Source organism: Taudactylus pleione, unplaced genomic scaffold (assembly GCF_031769625.1).
Source record: "Taudactylus pleione unplaced genomic scaffold, aTauple2 ptg000977l, whole genome shotgun sequence".
NCBI lineage: Eukaryota > Metazoa > Chordata > Amphibia > Anura > Myobatrachidae > Taudactylus > Taudactylus pleione.
The window spans coordinates 6,675,416-6,696,989 of NW_028285378.1; the positions used below are offsets into that span (position 1 = coordinate 6,675,416).

At 42.7% G+C, this 21,574-nt stretch overlaps 1 pseudogene; it reads left to right on the plus strand.

Annotated features, from left to right (window-relative positions):
- Positions 1-12,221: 12,221 nt before the first annotated feature.
- On the plus strand, positions 12,222-19,305 carry LOC148454601 (uncharacterized; annotated as a pseudogene).
- The last annotated feature ends 2,269 nt before the right edge of the window (positions 19,306-21,574 follow it).

The window sequence follows — 21,574 nt, forward strand, 5'->3', positions numbered from 1 at the left end:
TTGAGCAGTAGCAAACTAGTGGTGTTTTCCCCTGCATTCACATTAACACATACGCGATGTAGCAAAAAGTAGCAAATTAGTGGTGTTTCCCCTGCACTTCATGTTAAACATAGGACAATGCAAAATAGCTATTGAGACGCACAGCCAGCTTTTTAGTGACCTTTCCCAAACCCATACTGGCATGCTCACACACATACACAGAAGCCTTTCCAACTTAGTGCTAGTCGCTAAGTGCCCCACAGAACCTCAAACACACAACACAATTTAGTGTCATTTTTCTCCGCATACACATTTAAAAGCAATGGTCCCGCAGCGCGAAAGGAATGATTATTACTTGGTTTAATAGCAATGTCAGCATATAAATAAATTAATGTTTTCTGTAACTATGGCTTAGTAAATGACAATTGGACGTGTTTGGTGCTGTACTGATCTACTCTGTTCCCACAGCGTTCCGGTGGCATCGGCGAGAAGATCAGAACATGCGGCTATGAATTATAAATGTTAGAGAGTATAACTTCTTGAAATGTTGTTTGCCATAGTTAGATTAGATTTATTATGCAGCGGGAAGGTGAACACAATCAGGCTGTTAGAGGCTGGGTTGAGTCTTTGCACTGACCTATGAATTGTACCGTAACGGAAGAAGCAAGAAGAGGAACCAATGAGAACCTGCCAACGTATTCTATTGTATTGCTTATCCCAGTACGGGTATATATGTGAGTGCTCTGAAACAGGATGCCAGTCTGCGGTGTTCCTGTTATGCTGTTTGACGAAAGGTCTCATTATTGATGCCGGTATCTGGTCCCAGAGCGCACGGGTATGTATTGACTGTACCTTATGACCTAATGTTTGTACAATTTATTTAGCGCTCAATGTTAGATCATAGCGTGGTAACATCTGTACTTTTACCTGAATAATAATCTTTAGCGCGTTGGACCGCTATTCAACCGTCTTAGAGTTTTATTAATGGTATAATTAAACACAGCGCTAATTAGCAACATCTTGTGGTTTTAGAAGGTAAAGGCAGGTTTTATCTTAGAGGTTCTAGGCAGGTGAATCTTAGAGGTTTATAGGCAGGAATGTACTAAAGGTTTATTTACGATTCAACAACGGCAATGTTTGATAAAATAGAGGACCTGGAGAATAGAAGTAGACGTAACAACCTCAGACTAATCGGACTTCCTGAATCGATCAAACCAAGGGAACTCCTGTCGTTTGTCTCCTCATGGCTACCTACTTTAGGTCTTGAGACATCAGCGAATCCCATCCTGGTTGAGAGAGCACACAGAATTGGTCCACTCCGACAAGAAACACAACAGCGTTCAAGACCGGTAATCTTCAAGATCCTGAATTATGCTGACAAGATGCGAATTATGGAGGCATATCGCAAAAATAATTCTCTAACCTTTGAGGGCCACAAGTTGCTCCTATTTCAGGACTTTTCATTTCAAGTCTCATCTCAACGTCGAGAATTTTCTCCTATCTGCAAGGAACTATTTACCAAAGGAATACGCTTCACACTGATGTACCCAGCAAAACTACGTATAATGCACGAGGGCAAGCCTGTATATTTTGATTCACCTAAACCTGCTCAGAACTTTCTGAAATCTCTGGACACTAGTTCTGCTTCGCCTCGCCCAATCCGAAATGACAACGACTGATCCATGAAGGAGATATGTTTCTGATAAGTATTTTTGATATCAATATGTTGAGGAAAATGTATTTTCTATTACTCCATGTGATGTTTATATTGTGCGCTACATCTAATGTTTCGGGGAGTAATGCACCATTTGGTTCTGATTTATTATCTCAGCTTTACTACACGTATTATATTCGATACCTTTTAGGGTTGTTTTACTGGAATCATTACTTATGTATATTTCATAGTAATTATGAGCAACTATTTTGGTTGCTCTCCTGGGTTCTTAAAATTAAAAATGTTGTTAGGATTTTATGGATAATTGCGATTAATTGCTACCAAAACACAGTTTTTGTTTCTAACTTACGCATCATGGTAATTGGATTGAGTTACATGATCTTTCTCCCTTGTCCGGCTCGCTGGGACCAGACGGGAGAAACCGATAGGTATAGATACGAATACTTGATGCCTAAGACTGGTATTGGATGATGACTACTTCAAATTCAGGGGAGCCATTAGTTAAGAGTACATTGAAATTCCTCACATGGAATGTTGAAGAGCTAAATACCCCTATAAAGAGGAAGAAAATATTGCACCATTTAAAACGTTTCTCACCAGATGTGGTGTTCTTGCAGGAATCCCACTGGAAGCAGGTAGACTCAAACACTCTTAGAGATAATTGGGTAAAGGAATTTAAAAGTGCATCTTTCACTACTAAAACCAGAGGGGTCATCATTTTGTTTAGTAAATTTATCACCTATGAGATATTAGATGAAAAAGCTGACCTAAATGGTAGATTTTTATTTTTGAAATTGCAGATAGAGGGAGACATGTTTACTTTTGCATGTGTTTATGCTCCTCCTGGCCCTAATGCATCTTTTTTTTCTGACATATACTAAAATTTACAGGTTTGGGTAGAAGGGACTCTAATATTAGGGGGCGATCTTAATGTGACTATGGAACCAGCTGTAGATTATTCGAGTAACTCAGGGAGGGATGGGACTTGACAAGGTGCTCCACCCACTCTATCGTTACTTATAGACACATTACACTTGATAGACCCTTGGCACCATTTACATCCTGTATCCAGAGAGTATACTTTCTTTTCCCATCCGTATAACTCATTTTCTAGGTTGGACTACTGGTTGATTCCTGAAACTTTATTACATAGAGTGATAGACTCAGAGATAGCAGATATCCTGATATCTGACCATGCTCCAGTGTGGTTTTCTCTCCGTTTGCAATCCCCTACTCTCTCTTCTTATAAATGGCGTTTCCCAGACTATTTGTCCTCCTCGGAAGAGTTTAAACAGCAATTAATAAGTAATTTTCAAAACTATATAAGTGATAATCTAATTCATAAACAGGATATAAATCTTCTTTGGCAAGCCTCTAAACCAGTTATGAGGGGCCATGTGATAGCCTATGTCTCATACAGGAGAAAATCTTTTAAGCAAAGATTCTATCAGGCCAGTACTTCGGTAGCCACAGCTTATGCCAAAATGTTACAAGATCCTTCCGATTCTCATTCTAAGGGATATAGGGATGCTAAGGCTTTATATGACCAGATATGTACCGAACAAGCCCAAACAAACCTCAATTATCAAAAAACAAATACTTTCATTGGGGAAACCATCCTGGCAAGCTTTTGCACCAGAAGGGTTGTTTCAATAATGTTGCCCATTGGGTTACATGGGGCACCGGCTACCTTTCAAAGAATGATGGATAGGATTCTAAGGCCCCATAGGCAGTATGCTGCTGCTTATCTAGACAAGGTGATCTTCCATAGTCCTGATTGGCAGTCTCACTTGCCCAGAGTACAAGCAGTGTTGGACTCCATTTATAAGGCAGGTTTGACAGCTAACCCAAAAAAGTGTTGCCTAGGGATTGAAGAAATAAAGTATATTGGATACAACATTGGCAGAGGTTTGATAAAGCCACAGCTTAATAAAATTGAGGCAATACAACACTGGCCACAACCCCTGAATAAGAACCAGGTGAGAGCCTTCTTAGGGATTGCTGGGTATTATAGGAGGTTTATACATAATTTTGCCACCATTGCCGTCCCACTGACTGACCTTACCAAAGGAAAACAGAAAGTCATGGTGGAATGGAGTCCTGAAGCAGAGAAGGCTTTTCAGGAGTTAAAAATAGCGTTGTGCTCCCAACCAGTTCTGATGACTCCTGATTTTGACAGGGAGTTTGTTGTGCAAACTGATGCATCAGAAGTAGGTATAGGAGCGGTCCTGTTCCAGAGTAAGGACAGTGAGGAACACCCTATATTTTACCTAAGCAGGAAATGAAATGTACATGAGAGAAACTATGCTACAGTTAAGAAGGAAGCGTTGGCCATAAAATTGGCATTAGAAACTCTCAGGTACTATTTGGTCAGAAGGAAATTCAGTCTGGTCACGGACCATGCCCTTTTGAAGTGGATGTCAGAGAACAAAGAGAGCAATGGGAGAATAATGAGGTGGTTCTTGGCATTGCAAAACTTTAAGTTTTCAGTAGACCACAGGCCAGGAAGCCAGCTGGCCAATGCAGACGCTTTGTCATGCATTCATTTAGGGGCTGCTGTTGTTCTGCACCACAGATCAAAACAAAGTGGGGGGATATGTGATACAAGCACTGGAGAAGTGCTGAATGGCTTCTATGTGTGTCCCTGATTCCTGTCCTATGTGTTTTAAGACCCCCAGGAGAAGTCTGTTTGTAAAAACAGACTAGAAATGTTGGCTTTGGAGAAAAGCCGGAATGGGTCCTGGGAGTGTGGATGTGAGGAGAGGGACAGCTCCATCCACAGGCCACTCCAGGTCTTGGGCCTTTCAGCCTGGAAACAGGCTCATTAGGGCTTGCAGTTGGAAATGGCTAATATAAGCAGGCTTTGTATGTGGCTGAGTGTCTCACACCTGGGGAAGTAGACATGCAGGCTAGCATGTCCAGAGACACTGTATGATTACCCTGTAAGTACTGTGCACGTGCTGTTATTGATGGTGAGGACAGTAGGCACTACTGTTCTGGTAGTGAGGGTACCCATTGTTTAGTTAGTGCCCAGATGGGCTAGGGTTTTGTTTATATTTTATTTTGTTTATGCATTTGGTACAATAAAGACTGGCGCCGACCAGTTTGTACGAGAACCCCAGACTTGTGTCCTGTTTCTTCCGGCTGCTGTGTTTGTAAAGAGGGAGTCCACCTACCCCAGGAGAGGGACCCCTATCCTGACTGAGTCACAATTGGTGGAGAATGCGGGCAATCACACACTGAAGTTGCAGCAAGGAAAAAAGTTTTCCTTTAAATTTTAAAGGGACAGACACGAAGTTGTGAAATCCATGAAGGTGGCATCAGCAGATGCTTAGAGAAGCCAGATTCAGCTTCCAACCTGCACCTAAAGACAACATGGAGGACATTGTTAAGGCCTTGCTTCAAGCTATGGCAGCTGAGCAAGAAGCTACCAGAGCTCAGCAAGAAATTCCAGAGCTCAGCAGGAAATGAACAAAATTCAGCAAGAAGCTACCAGGGCTCAGCAGAAAGCTATGGGAAAGATTCCTCGACTGCACACCCTGATTATATATATAATGGGAGGTGCTACCTAATGAGACTAATTGCAGGCACAAAAACAGAGAAAATCTCAGGTGCACAACTCCAAATTATTGATAATATATAAATGCAATTAAGTTTTGCAATCAATAGAGGTTTTTAGCATAATCTTGGCCAAGGTTATGGGCCTACCCACCATATCCAGGTAACCTCTTTAGGGTAGGTCCCTAACATACTAGGACTCAAATCCAGAGCGCAGGACACCCCCAAACTAGCCCAGCTAAGCTGCCTCAGGGCACCGCCATTGTAAGAAAAGTGCAGTGTAAAAGAGATAGTTAAGAGCAGCCACAGCTGCATATAAAGAATGAAAATAAAAAAGTGAAGTACATGTATAATAAACAAACAGTGAAGGGTTAAAATGTGTTATAAAAGAAAAATGTGTTATAATGCGATGCCCTGAAATAGATCAACCAAAGCAATGCAGGGGGACCCACGCCCGAAAAATGAACCAAAGTTGCACTACAGTATATAACTTGTAAGACTTACCTAGAATTGTGCCTAATACCAGTGTGCATATTCATTACCAGACTCCATGATTTTAAACCAATAAGGTAGGGGTGCTAATCCAGACACCCTCAGTCCACAGAAAAGCTAGTTGAACTGGTGGAGAGGTATGTGGCGGCTGAGTAGCTGATGAGTGTGCCCCACCGAGCCCCGATGGCGCATCGGCGAACTCCCATTGACACTGGTAAGACTGTTCCAGGGGAGAAGGGTGCTGGGCAGTGGAATGTACTCAAGACTGGGGGTGTGGAACCTGGAGACGAGCCAGCCAGGCCAGGAAGGTTCCTACCCCGTAAAAGACTAGATAATAGTGTGATTCAGTGTTTCCGATGTGGTGGTTTCGGCCATATTGCGGCTAATTGTTCACTTACCTCTGAATCTATGCAATGTGATACTGCTCATGTCAACCGCAGGATGTCTTTCTTTGCACAGCCAGCCTGTACTGCTGACCGGCAGGCTGAGACAGATAAGCACATGTGTGTACTCACTGTAGAAGGCAACCGAGTAGAGGCTTTGTTAGATTCTGGTAGCCTGGTTACACTTATGAAAGCTGAACTGGTGAACCCCTTGAAGTGTAAGAGAAAAACTGTTGGTGTGACCTGCATACATGGGGATACCCGGTATTATATTACTGCAGAAGTGAACATAGAAACACCATGTGGTTCCGCGGTAGTCTCTGTGGGTCTCGTACATGGCTTAATGTATGATGCAATATTGGGGAGAGATTTTGCTCACATCTGGAAGTTGTGGGAAAGCCGATTCTTTACAGAGGTAAATCACCCTGACCCATTTGAGAAGGTTACTGATGTAGTAGCAGAGGAAACTTCTTCAGGTTCGGAGATGTTCCCTTTTTCTAGTATGATTGGCAAACTAGAGAATGCGGAGCATGATGGTGGCTCACCAAGTGATGTGCCTCCCACTGAGGTGGGAAGTGTTATTAAGCCAGTTGATCGTCTGCCAGATTTATAGGGGTATTCAATATAAATGCATTAACTTCGCCGTTTTGACGGGTGAAGGTAATGCCGCACATCGCTTTTTTAAATTGCGTTAAAGTAACGCGCGCGCCATCGCTTATCCCCGTATTCAATTTGAGAAACTCAAAACGCCCAAAAATGCGGAAAGTAGCCAATAACGCGAATCGGGAGGTGGAGACTTTTCGATGGGGACTTGTACGTCAGGCGGGATTTGCAAGGGGGTGGGTAACTGGGGGCTGGCCTGGCGCCCTTTTCCCCAGGGACTATATAAGGCTGTGATTGGCTGTTGGTCAGCCACCATTTTGATCAGCCTGCAGTGTGGAGAGTGCAGTGTCCCTGATCAATTTGGCTTGCTGACAAGGGCACCTGTTGGTGAACGAAGTTGGCAAGAGAAACAGCAGCAGCAGTGACCAGCAGTCCAGGACCCAGAGGAGAGAAGACAGCGACTGGGAGCAGAGGAGCCAGCCCGTGGAGGAAGAGATCTGTCCTATTTCTGTTTGTTTTAGGTAAGTGTAATCTGTCCCTATTCCCTATACTGCTTTACTTAGCCACACCTTGCCCCTTTTGTTAAAATTTATTTAACTATTAGACAATCGCCCCCTCTCCTCTCCACCCCCCACCCCCCCTCCAGCCTGCATCCCCCCTTCCCCCCCACGCGCTAGATGGCAGGGATCTTTAAACTATGGCCCTCCAGTTTTTGTAGGACTCCTGATCCCATGATGGCCTGCCATAGTGTTAGCATGGTGTTATGTTAAAATTGTTTGCAGGGCATGCTGTGATGTGTAGTTCTACAGTAGCTGGAGGGCCATAAGTGTTTAGTATTTTAAAGCCATGCGCACTAACAGCACCCTGACCCTGGCACTGTTGTACTAAACGTTAATAAATAGTAACATGTTGCCTGAAAGCCCATCCAGACCCATTAACTATAATATTTTATATTTAACAGCAGTGCCCTAGTCACTATTAAACACAAGTACATTTACATCAACTTTGATCCATGTAGTGAAGCCATATTAGCCTTGTCCCCTGTAAGTACATGTACTGCAATACCAAACTGTCACCTGCCCCATGCACTCATGCAGTGATATACATCTATAATGCCCTTTTCCCTCCAAACATATGTACACTTTCATGTTTTAAAATGTTTATAATGCTATTTTTTTTTTTTTTTAAATGGTATTAATGTTATAATGTTTAGTTTAGTTAAGCAATTTTTTTTTTTGTGGTTGTAAATGTGGCCTGCCATTAATGTACTTACTGTGGTTTGTTACCATCAGGGCTGTAGCTAGGGTAGTGCGGATGGTGCCATGGGACAGCGCACCACAGGTACTGGGGTGCTGTTTGTGCCTGTGAAATTTCAGATTATTATCATTTTCTGTTATAGCTTCCACTTGTTTAATTTTTTGCATCCCCTGGCCTCCCATATCTCTTCCTTGACTCTTTCCCATGAGGCCATTTTCCTTTGTACTTTGTGCATTATGGCCCTTTAAAAATTGGGGGTGCATCTATGTTTTTTCATGCAACAGGCCACCAGAAAGTTATGGTACAAACCATGTTAAACACAGCCATACTTCTACATTTTGGTAGCCTGTGTCAGAAAAAAATATAGACGCACCCCCCAATTTTTAAAGGGCATAATGCACAAAGTACAAAGGAAAATGGCCTCATGGGGAAGGGTCAAGGAAGAGAGATGGGAGGCCAGGAGATGGCAAAGATTAAACAAGGGGAAGCTATAACAGAGAATGATAATAATCTGAAATTTCACAGGCACAAACAGCATCCCATTACCTGTGGTGCGCTGTCCCATGGCACCGGCCGCACTACCCTAGCTACAGCCCTGACAGTAACAAACCGCAGTAAGTACATCAATGTCAGGCCACATTTACAACCACAAATAAACAATTTTACCCTAACTTAACTGTATATGATAACATTTGATACCATTGAAAAAATTGGAGGGGTGTATTTTTAACCTCTATTTTTTACATTCTTACATGTCTGTCCATAGTTCGCTCACTTATATTTAAAATTTCGGTGTACACCCTTCTAGTTTTGTTAATTTCTTTTAAACCGTTAGGCAGAGAGCAACAGTTCCAAATGTATTTGCATATAATATCCTTGAGCAGTAAAAAAAAATTAGTAATTGTTTGTCATTTCAGGTACCAAAAAGAAGAAATGTCAAGGGAGAATAGAGGCGGAGTACCCCTCTCGTCCTCATCCTCTGAACAGAATCCGGACACCGGTGACGAGTGGCAGGCGTCACAGGAAGATGGGTCAAGACAGAGGGAGAGTGGTACCGTGGGGACAACGACGTCACAGGACCGTGGAGATCAGCCTTCGGAGGTAATTTTTGTTTTTACACACATTGGTATTCAAAATGAAAGGTAAACTTGGCTGTTGAAGTTTACGTTCCATTTTTTTTTTTTTTCTGGGATAAAGTATCTGGCGTGCACCTGCTGTATCCCAGTATTCAGATTACAAAATCTAGGGTAAGGGGAAGGTGTTTTTTTTTTTATAAGTATTGCAGAAGAGCACTTAGGTTTTTTTTTGGTTTTTTTAAGTGGTCTCATCAAATTTGGGGTACATGAAAATGGGTACTAGCATATTTTTAAGTCCCTAAATTAAGTTTTTTAAAAATCTGCATTTGTGCACCTGCTGCAATAATTATAATCTTCAAAACACCTGCCGCATACTTGCAGAATAGCCCTGAACCTATTTCCTTATTGTTTATCAATCTTTTCCCATTTTTTTTACACTCCAATTTTTAAAATAATTTTTTGGGGTGTCCCTTTTTTTTTTTTTAAAACCCAAATTTATTTTTTTAAGGGTGTCCCGATTTTTTGTAGGACATTTTTTTTGAACATTTCCTTTGAAGGGGACATTCCCAAAACTACAGGCTATTTTTTTATAAGCCTACACCCCTAAACACCAATTCTGCACTTTTTTTCACCACATATTCAGTGTTGCGAAGTTATCCCCGTTTATTTTACAATACTTTTTAAACCAGTGAAAAGCCTTTGAAATTGAATACAGTGTTAAACCCAAAACATGTGCAATTTTAATATTTTTTTTTTTTAATGATATACAGGTTGAGTCTCCCATATCCAAAATGTATGGGACCAGGGGTATTTTGGATATCGGAATATTCCGTATTTTGGAATAATTGCATACCATATTAAAATGTCTTAGGTATAGGGCCCAAATCTAAACACAGAATGCATTTATGGTTTATATACACACTGTCACGACCAGGGGTGACAGACTGCTGAGATCGCGGCGCTTACCGCTTCGGGCGCTGTGGCATGGTGTTTACAGCAGAGGTGCAGGTTCCTGGAGAATAGCGCTGGGTGCTGTGAGTCTCCGCAGACCAAGGGCTTCCATCTGGAGGCAGGTGAGAGGGGCTGAGACTGGCAGTGCTTCCATGCTGTGACCACTGGGCGCGGCCATCTTGGATTTGGGTCACATGTCGTTTCTGGCCAATCAGGTTCAGTCTGGGCTGGGGAGGCTAGCAACCAATCCTGCACTACCTGAGGGTACTAAAGGGCTGTCCAGAGGCTCTTTAGTTGCCAGTGCAACGTCTATCACAGCGTATGCTGTGAGCTAGTTCTCTGTGCTCCTTTGCTCATTTAAACTGTCAGTACCAGTGTGTGTCTGCAGACTCCCCTCTCAGCCTTGGTGCAGTTTGCTCCTGTTACTACCTGTCTCCTGATCCCGTCTACCTGCTATACCCAGCCTACCCCGGGTCTCTAAGTTCCGCCTGTGTCTCGCAGCCTGGTTCTGATCCCGTCGCGTGCCACTGCTTCATGAGTCATACTCCCCTAAGGCCGGCTGCCTTCAAGGACCAGCAAACAAGTCCTCATTCCTCATCCGACTCCACTCCGGGTCCAAGCGCACGCCAAGCCGTGACAGTTTGCACTGGCCAGATGGATTCGGCCAGTGGACAGGATCTGAGGGCCGACTTGCTCCAGGGTTTCGCCAGTCGCCTAGAGGGACTAGAGGCGTCTCAGCGCCAAATGGCTCAGTTCCTGCAGGAAATGTCTCTTCGTTAGGATACGCTGCAAGCTTCCCTGGTTACTGTTAATTTGCCTGCCGCCACCAACCAGCCAGCAGCTCCAGCTGTCCCTGTTCCACCTGCACCATCTCATTTGCACCTTCCGACTCCCAATAAGTTTGACGGGAACCCCAAGTTGTGCCGAGGGTTTCTCAACCAGTGTGACGTCCACTTCACACTACAGCCTGCGAACTTTCCATCTCCAAAATCCAAAGTGGCATATATAGTGTCTCTACTGACCGGTTCTGCCCTGGACTGGGTTTCGCCTCTCTGGGAGAGGTCCGACCCGTTACTAGACAACTACTCTGGATTCCTCACGTCCTTCCGGAGGATTTTCAACGAGCCCGGCAGAACAACCTCCGCGGCGACGGAAATCCTGCGACTTCGCCAAGGGAACCGACCAGTCAGTCAGTATATCATTCAATTTCAAATGCTGGCTTCGGAACTAAAATGGAATGAAGAAGCCCTGACTTCCACCTTTTGGAATGGATTGACAGATCGCATAAAAGATGACCTCGCCACTCGTGATCCGCCGGCTACCCTCAATGATCTTATCTCCCTTTGCAATAAAGTGGATTTGCGGTACAGAGAACGCCAGAGGGAAAAAAACTAGGGGAGATCGCTTTAGGTTCCGGCCGACCACTACTCCAACCCTCCCTCCGTCTGAACCTGCGGGTGATGAACCCATGCAGATTAACCGGGCCCGCCTCATGGTAGAAGAACGGCAAAGATGCCGATGAGAAAATCTATGCATGTACTGCGGGGAGACCAGTCATATGGTTGCAGCCTGCCCACGTCGTCCGGGAAACTCCCGATCCTAATCTGTGCCGGAGACACCAGGTTAGGAGTGATGTCTCCGTCTCCGTCAAAAAATGAATCTACCCTCTCCATTACTTTTGAGATCTCCACTGGTTCTAAAACTGTTCTTTCTCTCCTCGATTCAGGGGCCGCTGAAAATTTTATCACCGCTGAACTTGTCCAGAGGCTCCGGCTTCCTGTCTCCTCTCTCGACCACACCATCACTCTATCTGCTGTAGATGGCACTCAGATTACCAAAGGAATCGTCTCTCAACGTACCCTTCCTGTGCCAGTTCGTATCGGAGCTCTCCACACTGAAACTATCCGATTCCTAGTAATTCCCAAAGCCTCCCATGAGGTCATCCTTGGATACCCCTGGTTACGCAAGCACTCCCCCAATATTGATTGGGGCACCATGCAGATCTTGTCCTGGGGAGAAACTTGTCAAGTATCCTGCCTTCCTCAAATCAAACCCGTCAAAGGTAGTTACATTGCAACCACTACTCCAATTCCCTACCAGTATCGCTCCTTCTCCGATGTCTTCTGTAAGACCGGAGCCGATATTCTGCCTCCTCATCGGGAGTGGGACTGTCCTATTGAGTTGATTCCTGGCAAAACTCCTCCGCGAGGTCGTACTTACCCACTCTCCCTACCCGAGACTGAAGCCATGTCAGCATACATCCAGGAGAACCTGCAAAAGGGGTTCATTCGACCATCCTCCTCACCGGCAGGGGCAGGATTCTTTTTTGTGTCTAAGAAGGATGGAGGCCTGCGTCCTTGCATCGATTACAGGGGCTTAAACGATATAACCATCAAAAATCGCTACCCGATACCCCTCATTACCGAACTTATCGATCGAGTAAAAGGTGCTACTATTTTTACCAAGCTGGATTTAAGAGGGGCCTACAATCTCATTAGGATACGAGCCAGGGACGAATGGAAAACAGCATTCAATACTCGAGACGGGCATTTTGAATACCTGGTAATGCCTTTTGGTCTCTGTAACGCTCCTGCTGTGTTCCAAAACTTTGTGAATGAGATCTTTCGGGACTTACTATAAATCTCTGTGGTAGTATACCTCGATAATATTCTGATATTCTCCTCCAACATTGTCAGACATCGATCCCAAGTCAAGGAGGTGTTAACTCGCCTACGAAAGAACCACCTGTACTGCAAAGCTGAAAAATACGTATTTGAAGTTCCCTCAGTTCCCTTTTTAGGTTACATCGTTTCAGGTGCCGGCCTTGAAATGGATCCCAAGAAAGTTCAGGCAATATTGGACTGGTCTTGTCCGAATTCTTTGAAGGCAGTACAAAGATTTTTGGGCTTCGCAAATTATTATCGAAGGTTTATCAAAGGATTTTCCACTCTCATGGCACCCATTTCCGCCCTAACTTGCAAGGGGGCAAATCCATCCCGATGGCCTCCAGAGGCTGAAACTGCCTTTCAACTCTTAAAGCAAGCCTTCATTTCCGCCCCCGTGCTGAGACAACCCAACATTAACTACCCATTCTTTCTTGAGGTAGACGCCTCTTCTGAAGCGGTAGGGGCAGTACTATCCCAGAAACTTGAGGATAGCAAGTTTCATCCCTGTGGCTTCTTCTCAAAGAAATTTTCCCAAGCAGAAAAGAATTATCCCATTGGAGAGCAGGAATTATTGGCTGTGAAACTAGCTTTTGAAGAGTGGCGTTATCTTCTTGAGGGCGCGATGTATCCCATCACCGTTTATACAGATCATCGGAATCTCCTATACCTAAAAAATATTCAGTGTCTGAGTTCCCGCCTGGCTCGATGGTCAATATTCTTTTCTCGTTTCAATTTTACTTTAACTTTTTGAGCAGGCTCACTAAATCAAAAAGCAGATGCCCTCTCTCGATCACTCTCCTCCGACACATCTTCCGAAAGTCATAAGGAAACTCCAGTTCTAGACTCCAGAGTATTCGCTACCACTTGCATTCAACCTCCTCCCGGAAAGACATTTGTGGCCTCAGATATGCGCAAGCAGCTTTTGAAGTGGGCTCATACCTCTTGTTTTGCCGGACACCCGGGCATACGCAAGACCTTGGAATTCCTGCAACGATCATACTGGTGGCCTGCTATGAAGTCGGAAATTGAAGCTTTTATCGCCTCCTGTCCACAGTGTGCTCAACATAAAACATCCAGACAGGTTCCTGCCGGCACACTCCTACCTCTGTCAGTACCAACCCATCCTTGGACACACCTTTCCATGGACTTTGTAACGGATCTACCTGTTTCTAATGGGTTTACCACCATCTGGGTAGTAGTGGATCGTTTCTCCAAAATGGTTCATTTCGTTCCCCTCAAGAAGTTGCCGTCTGCTCCAGAGTTGGCTCAGTTATTCGTCGACAACATCTTCCGTCTCCATGGACTTCCAACTGAGATTGTTTCTGATAGAGGGGTACAGTTCGTAGCCAGATTTTGGAGAGCTATATGTTCTATCTTTCAAATCAAACTGAATTTTTCAACAGCTTACCATCCTCAGTCTAACGGGTCTACAGAGAGGGTCAATCAAGACCTTGAGACTTTCTTAAGAATTCACATGTCTTCATCACAAGACAACTGGGCGGACACCTTACCCTGGGCCGAATTTGCCCATAACAGCTCCTATCATTCATCTACGGGGCAAACCCCATTCTTTATAGTTTTTGGACTGTATCCCAGAGTACCAGAGTTTCAAGAATTGCCAGTCTTCGATGTACCAGCAGTAACCTCCACCCTACAGAAATTCTCTCAGATTTGGACTCAGGTCCATTCCTCCTTACAAAAAGCCTCTCTTCGATATAAATTAACAGCGGACAAAAAAAGGAGAGCGGTGCCCAACCTAAAAACAGGTGACTTAGTATGGCTATCCACTCGTAATCTTCGCCTTAAAGTGCCGTCTATGAAATTTGCTCCTCGTTTCATCGGTCCTTTTCCCATCGTTCAAGTGATCAATCCAGTAGCCTATAAATTAAAACTTCCATCCTACCTCAAAATACCAAATTCCTTTCATATTTCCCTGCTGAAACCTCTCATCCTGAATCGCTTTTGCAAGACTCTGCCACGCTCCCCCAAAGTCTTGACTGAGAGGGGTGTAGAGTTCGAGATCAAACAGGTCCTGGACTCTCGTTTTCGTTATGGGCAACTCCAATATCTACTGGATTGGAAAGGTTACGGTCCCGAAGAACGTTGCTGGGTGAAAGCTGAGGATGTCTACGCTCCTCGCCTAGTGCTTAAGTTTCACTCTGAGAATCCTGGTAAACCGAAGAAGTGTCCAGAGGCCACTCCTAAAGGAGGGGGTACTGTCACGACCAGGGGTGACAGGCTGCTGAGATCGCGGCGCTTACCGCTCCGGGCGCTGTGGCATGGTGTTTCCAGCAGAGGTGCAGGTTCCTGGAGAATAGCGCTGGGTGCTGTGAGTCTCCGCAGACCAAGGGCTTCCATCTGGAGGCAGGTGAGAGGGGCTGAGACTGGCAGTGCTTCCATGCTGTGACCACTGGGCGCGGCCATCTTGGATTTGGGTCACATGTCGTTTCTGGCCAATCAGGTTCAGTCTGGGCTGGGGAGGCTAGCAACCAATCCTGCACTACCTGAGGGTACTAAAGGGCTGTCCAGAGGCTCTTTAGTTGCCAGTGCAACGTCTATCACAGCGTATGCTGTGAGCTAGTTCTCTGTGCTCCTTTGCTCATTTAAACTGTCAGTACCAGTGTGTGTCTGCAGACTCCCCTCTCAGCCTTGGTGCAGTTTGCTCCTGTTACTACCTGTCTCCTGATCCTGTCTACCTGCTATACCCAGCCTACCCCGGGTCTCTAAGTTCCGCCAGTGTCTCGCAGCCTGGTTCTGATCCCGTCACGTGCCACTGCTTCATGAGTCATACTCCCCTAAGGCCGGCTGCCTTCAAGTACCAGCAAACAAGTCCTCATTCCTCATCCGACTCCACTCCAGGTCCAAGCGCATGCCAAGCCGTGACACACACAGCCTGAAGGTAATTTTATACAATATTTTCAATAATTTTGTGGCTCAAACAAAGTTTGTGTACATACATGAAATGTATTTTTGTGTCATATACACCTTATACACACAGCCTATAGATCAATTTATACTTTATTTTTAATAATTTTGTTCCTTAAACAAAGTTTGTGTGCATTGAACCATCAAAAATCAAAGTTTTCACTATCTCAGTCATGCTAAAAATAATCCGTATTTCGGAATATTCCGTATTTCGGAATATTTGGATATGGGATACTCAACCTGTACTACTTTATTAAAAGTAGGGTAATGTTACTTTGTAAGGATACTTTTTGACATCTCAGTTTCAGATAACGTCATTTTTCAACTATCACAAAGTACATGCATGTTTATTTTATTAAAAAAAATTCCCTGTATAATTGTATTAAGAGAACATGTACATCACCACAATTTTAATCTTGTTTTTTTATTTTTAGCGCCGGACACAAGAGACAAGGAAGACTGGAGAAAAAAGCGTCAAAAGAAGAAAAGTCCGATTCAGTGAGGAGGAAAATAACACCCTTGTTGAAGGCGTGCACCGTAACTACGCGAAGATCTTCAGCGACCGAGCCCAGCGAACCACTGGAAGGGAGAAGAAGGCAATCTGGGATGAGATTGCCTCCAGGGTAACAGCAACATCTGGCCGTACACGTGATGGAGGCGTGTGCAAGAGGAGGTAAAGTTAAATGTTTTTTTATTTGGAATTGATTCTCTGATTGTAGCATTTGACAACATGTGATGTACACACAACCCTAGTCTTTCTCTGATTTGAATGAATTTTGTTTAATAATTTTCTTACCAATGTAATAATTTTGAATTAAAAGTAATTATTTTTGGATGATGCATGGAACATTGTTTTGATGGTTAAATTTTTTGGAAAAAATTGTTTTTCCACCTTTTTTTAATTAAATTTATAGATATGGAGACTGCAAACGGCAAACAAAGGAGAAGATGAAGAAACTGAGACAGCACCAGAGAGCAACCGGCGGTGGACCAGAGCTCAACATGCATTGGCTGCCATGGGAAGAAGAAATCCGGAAACAGATGAATCCGATAATGGTTTCTGGAGTTGGAGGCTTAATAGATAGCCGTGATAGTGTAACTCGTCGTGTGGACGGTAATTTCCCTGTTAATTTTTTTAATAAATGACAGTATACATTTATATTATTTTGAAGATTATTTATACTCCAAAAAAAAATTGAAACAGTACCTCAAAGAAGTCAAGAGAACGCAGAAGTTAGAACAGAAGACACAGGAGCAGGACCCACAGTTCGGAGGACAAGTAAGATTGGTCTAGATGTGCCCAGAGGGACCACAGTTGAAATAATGTTTTTTTTTTTTTAATTTGTTTATGAAAATTTAAAAGTTTTGGGTTCTAATGTTAATTTTTACACTAAACTACAGGTCAAAAACCACCAAAGAAGATCCGGTGCACCTCAGCACCCAAGACCGGCAGGATCAGAGGAGCAGAAGAGGAAAGAACAGACGTCAACATCAGACAAACGGTGAAGCAAAGACCCCAAACTGTCACAAGGATTGAGGGTAAAATTTTAACATTATGACTAAAAAAGTTGATTACTTACTAATAGTGAGTTGTTTGTTTAGCTTAGAAATGATGTTGTTGTTCTTTTTTTTTTATGCATGAGTAAATGTATAATTAATATTACCAAATTTGATTTGCTCAAGGTTTAAGGTCTCCTTGGAGGAGCCTGCAAAGTGAATCGTAAATCATATTTTTTTATACTGATTTGTGTAGAATGCATATCTGTATTTTATTATATACCCGTACAACCTCTAGTTTTGTTTAATTGTAACCTTACTTTAAATTAGAAGAGTCGACTTTGGAAGAAAATTCAAGAGGACCTAGATTGGAAGATACCCTGGAAGATCGTGAACAACAGCAAGTAGATTTGGGCATAGGTGTGCAAGACTCTTTGGAAACTTTGGATAAGATGTTTTTGGGGTAAAATGTATGTATTTGTACAAATTTTTTTAATTTATAACCTTTTTTTTTTATATACTTATTGGACATGTTTTTATAAAAAAAACAATATGGTTATTATAAATGTTTAAATTATTCTTCAAAAAAATTGTCTTTAACAAAAAAAAATAAGTGCAAACTTTTTTTTTTTTTTTAGAAAACGTTGGACCATCAACAAGTGGAGGACTTGCGTCAAATATTGGACCATACTTCAGGCCGGATCTACTGGAGTCACAGGATGAAGAGGATGTGGATGTTGAACAAATAACACCATTGAGACCAATAGCAGTTGGTAAGTTCTAATCATATTTTGATATTGTAATTTGTTTTTTTTTTAAATGTATATCTTAACAATTCAAAGCTAACCCTTTTAACTGGGTTACAAATTAGCCACACAAAATACCTATGTCAGGGTCATTGTAATTTTTTTTTTTTTTTTTTTTTATGTTAAATTAGCCTTAAAAAATTGCACAGGATGGACTTTATTGTCAGCCGCTTGCGACCGCATAGCACTCTCAAGCGGTTCCAATTATGGTCACTGAGCAGGCGTAGCCTACTGATTATGTGTGGAAGCAGTTTAGCTAATGGTTTTAAAACTTTCTGTGCGACTAACTGCAAGATGGGAGGCAGGTTTGCCTTTCAGTGTTCACCACCTGCTTTTAGGTCATCTAGCTTGTGTAATTTTGCCTTTTCATATGAAAGTTCTTTTTTCGGGGGGTGTTACCTACTGACATCACCAGAGATGTCAGTAGAGATTTCCCAGCACTATTACAACACGAAGTTCACTCGGGGTTGCGGGTGACAATTCCCTGCCACAAGGTTGTTTTTTTTCCCCAAAAAAACCATTTTGATAGTGATAAACGTGACTATGGACAAGAAGGGGCTTAATGTTCTGGGATGTAACCGACATGTTACCGTATAAGGGCTCATGGCCATACGTGTATCTAAGTGAGCCACCTTCACTTACAGTGACGTTTTTTTTTTTTTATACTAACAGTTGTTTTTTTGGGGGGGGATTTCAAATGTTGTTGTAATGTGTATATACTCTGCATTTTTCTAACAATTTATCTATTTTACATTTTTAATCCTAGTTCAACAATTTCAAGTAGTGGCTGAGGTTCAACAGACCCTTCCACCCACACAAGTCAACTGGATTGTGGAACTGGCTCAAGACATGGAAGATCGCCAGAACTGCTTCAGGGACGTCGTGGACCGAAGACTGGAACAGTTGGATGCAAGTGTTCAAAGACTTTCGGAAGCTTATCAAGAGGATCAAAGACAGCGAAGACAGGAACATCTAGAAAGCCTGGAGCGATTTCGTGGAATTGAACATCAGCTGTCTGTCATGACCACCACACTCAATAGGATGGCTGAAAACGCAGAATGCCAAGCAACATCACAAAGAGACATCACCACGAGCAACAGCCTCATCGCCACATCACTTCAACAAATCACACAGAACATGATGATGTACCTTCGAACACACAGGACCTCATTTCATGGATCACCTTATCCCTATGCCCATTCTACGCAACATGGCATGGTCAGGAGGCCCAGCATTTTCAACAACCAACATATTTCTACCAAAGTGGAGCACCGGCACGGCCATCAAGACCACGTCGTCCACCAATGCCCGACCCACCAGGAGCTATTGTCCGAAGAACAGAACAGGAGGATGAAGGTCCCTCATGAAGATATTATCTTCCTAAAAAATATCAGGTTGTATCACTCTTTATTTTTTGAAATGTGTTATTTTAAATAACATGTAATTTCCTTCCAAACCTCCCCCCCTCAAAACAGGTTAAGTAATGGGAGTTTTGGGCGTTCCGAAAACATACATGGGATTGTATGTGAAGTGGGTAAATGATGACAGCTCCCAAAATTTTGACTTTTTATCAAAATAGTCATAAACTTGCTTTCTGAGCCCACTTATTTTTTTTTTTTTATTTTTTTTTTTTATCCTATGATTGTATGTTCATTGTGTTTGAGTATATTTTTGTAATCAAATAATTTACATTTTTTTTCTTTGTTTTTTTTGTTTTATTCCCCGGACACCATATTATGTGAACAGTCTTTCAAGTACATTATTTGGGGAGAACTTCAAGAAAACACCCATTTGGAATATTTAAACACTGATGAGTATTAATTTACATAATCATGATATGTTATGCTGGCCATACACTACCAGATAAAATGTCTGTCAGACCGACATACATTTTATCTGTCCGGCTGACAGTCACAGAAGTCGCCGGCTTATACTGTGAGTTTTCTCCCACAGTGTATTCGGCACACATCTGCGCACCGCCCCCAGGGGTGGAGACATTTCCCTATTCCTTTCGTAGGATGGAACACAGGAAATGTCTGTTTGTCGGCTGTGCTGGGCATACACTACCCGATGCGGCTGACGGTTTAACGGGAAAGATTGCATTGGATGGCCATGCTGGACAATCCAGCATGCCCGACCGAGCAATATTTAACCCTCGGGTGCCCCCCCACATGCTACAATTATCGTGGCGATTGGCCGATATCGGGCGGATCATCCTGAGAATAGTAGCGTGTATGGGCAGCATTAGTGTTTCATGCAGATGTTAATTTGTAAAATGATGTATTTAAAACTTCATCATGTGATTTTTTTTTTTTTTTTTTAGACATTACTAGCTGTTCAGAATAAAAACAGACCCCCAAGAAAGACAACCTCTTCAAGAAAGTGTTTTGAAATAAACGTACTAAATATGATCCCTAAATGTCTCTTTAATTATTTTCTTCATGCTCATTGATGATTCTTTTTAAAAATAAAAATCTAATTTTTTTCAATACTGTTTGTTTTATTGTATTCCAATAGATTTTTAAAAGTAATTTATGGGTGTTTTTTCAGTTATGAGATATTTGTTTTTTAAACTGTAGTATGTGGTTGTTGTTTTTTTTCTTTTTATTTGGAGGCACACATCGGTCATTTGTATGAGGCTTGTGTGCCTCCAAATGTTAAGGGGATGTATGCAAAATCAGTCACAGACTACAGTGTTGTATTAAAGTCCTTTAATTGTGGTAGACAAGACATAGGGGGTCACTTATTAAAATATCTCTAATGTAATGTCCCCAAAAGCACCTATTTTGCATTGTGTATTTCAAATTTTTAGTATCCCCCCGCATGTATGAAAGAGGGACCGCAGCAGGTATCTCCGAAACCTACTGTGATCCCTCCATTACAGCCAGCAGCCCCATCCCCCATAGGTTTATATGGGGGATGTGATGCTGGAAAATTGATCCATATTGGGAATGCAAAGCATTCCCAATATTGTCCCCAACATTTAACGCCATCTCAAGATAGCATTAGCCGCTGTAGTCTGTGGGTACATACGGCATTTCAGCTGGGGGGGGGTCCTAGATCCTTTTGTTGGCATTTGGGGGCCGCTCATGTGCAGCCCGCAGGACTGTGCATGCGCTGCAGTCCCACATGTACTCCCAACACATCGCAGGGACGGCCTCCTTTCGGAGCTGGTATCCCTGAATGTGCAGGATAGTACATAATGCGAACAAGGCTGGTACTGGATGCACTGATCCAATTGTAAAATGAAATCATTATTATATGTTTTTTCAGGCCTGTAACTATATTCAATTACCTGTTATTTGGTAATAACTAGAGTGTACATGGTGCTAATGTGTGTGTTTGTGTGTAAAATATATACACACACACACACACTCTTGTAAGAAAGGTAATGTTCTTTAAGGTCTATTTTGTAAAAAGATTATTTAGAAAATTACATTTAAAACAACCTGACCCTGTTTGCTTATGAAGTGAGTATTTTTAAATATATATCTATATATATATATATATATATATATATATGTATATATATATATATATATATATATATATTCACTTTGCCTCGCCACTCCTGATTCCCTTCAACAGCTTAGCTGTGTGCCCTCCTTAGTAAACAACGAATAGCAAATGAACGAGGCGGCACTAGAGGAATATATCCATGTTTAACGATTAAACATGGATATATTCCTCTACTGCCGCCTCGTTC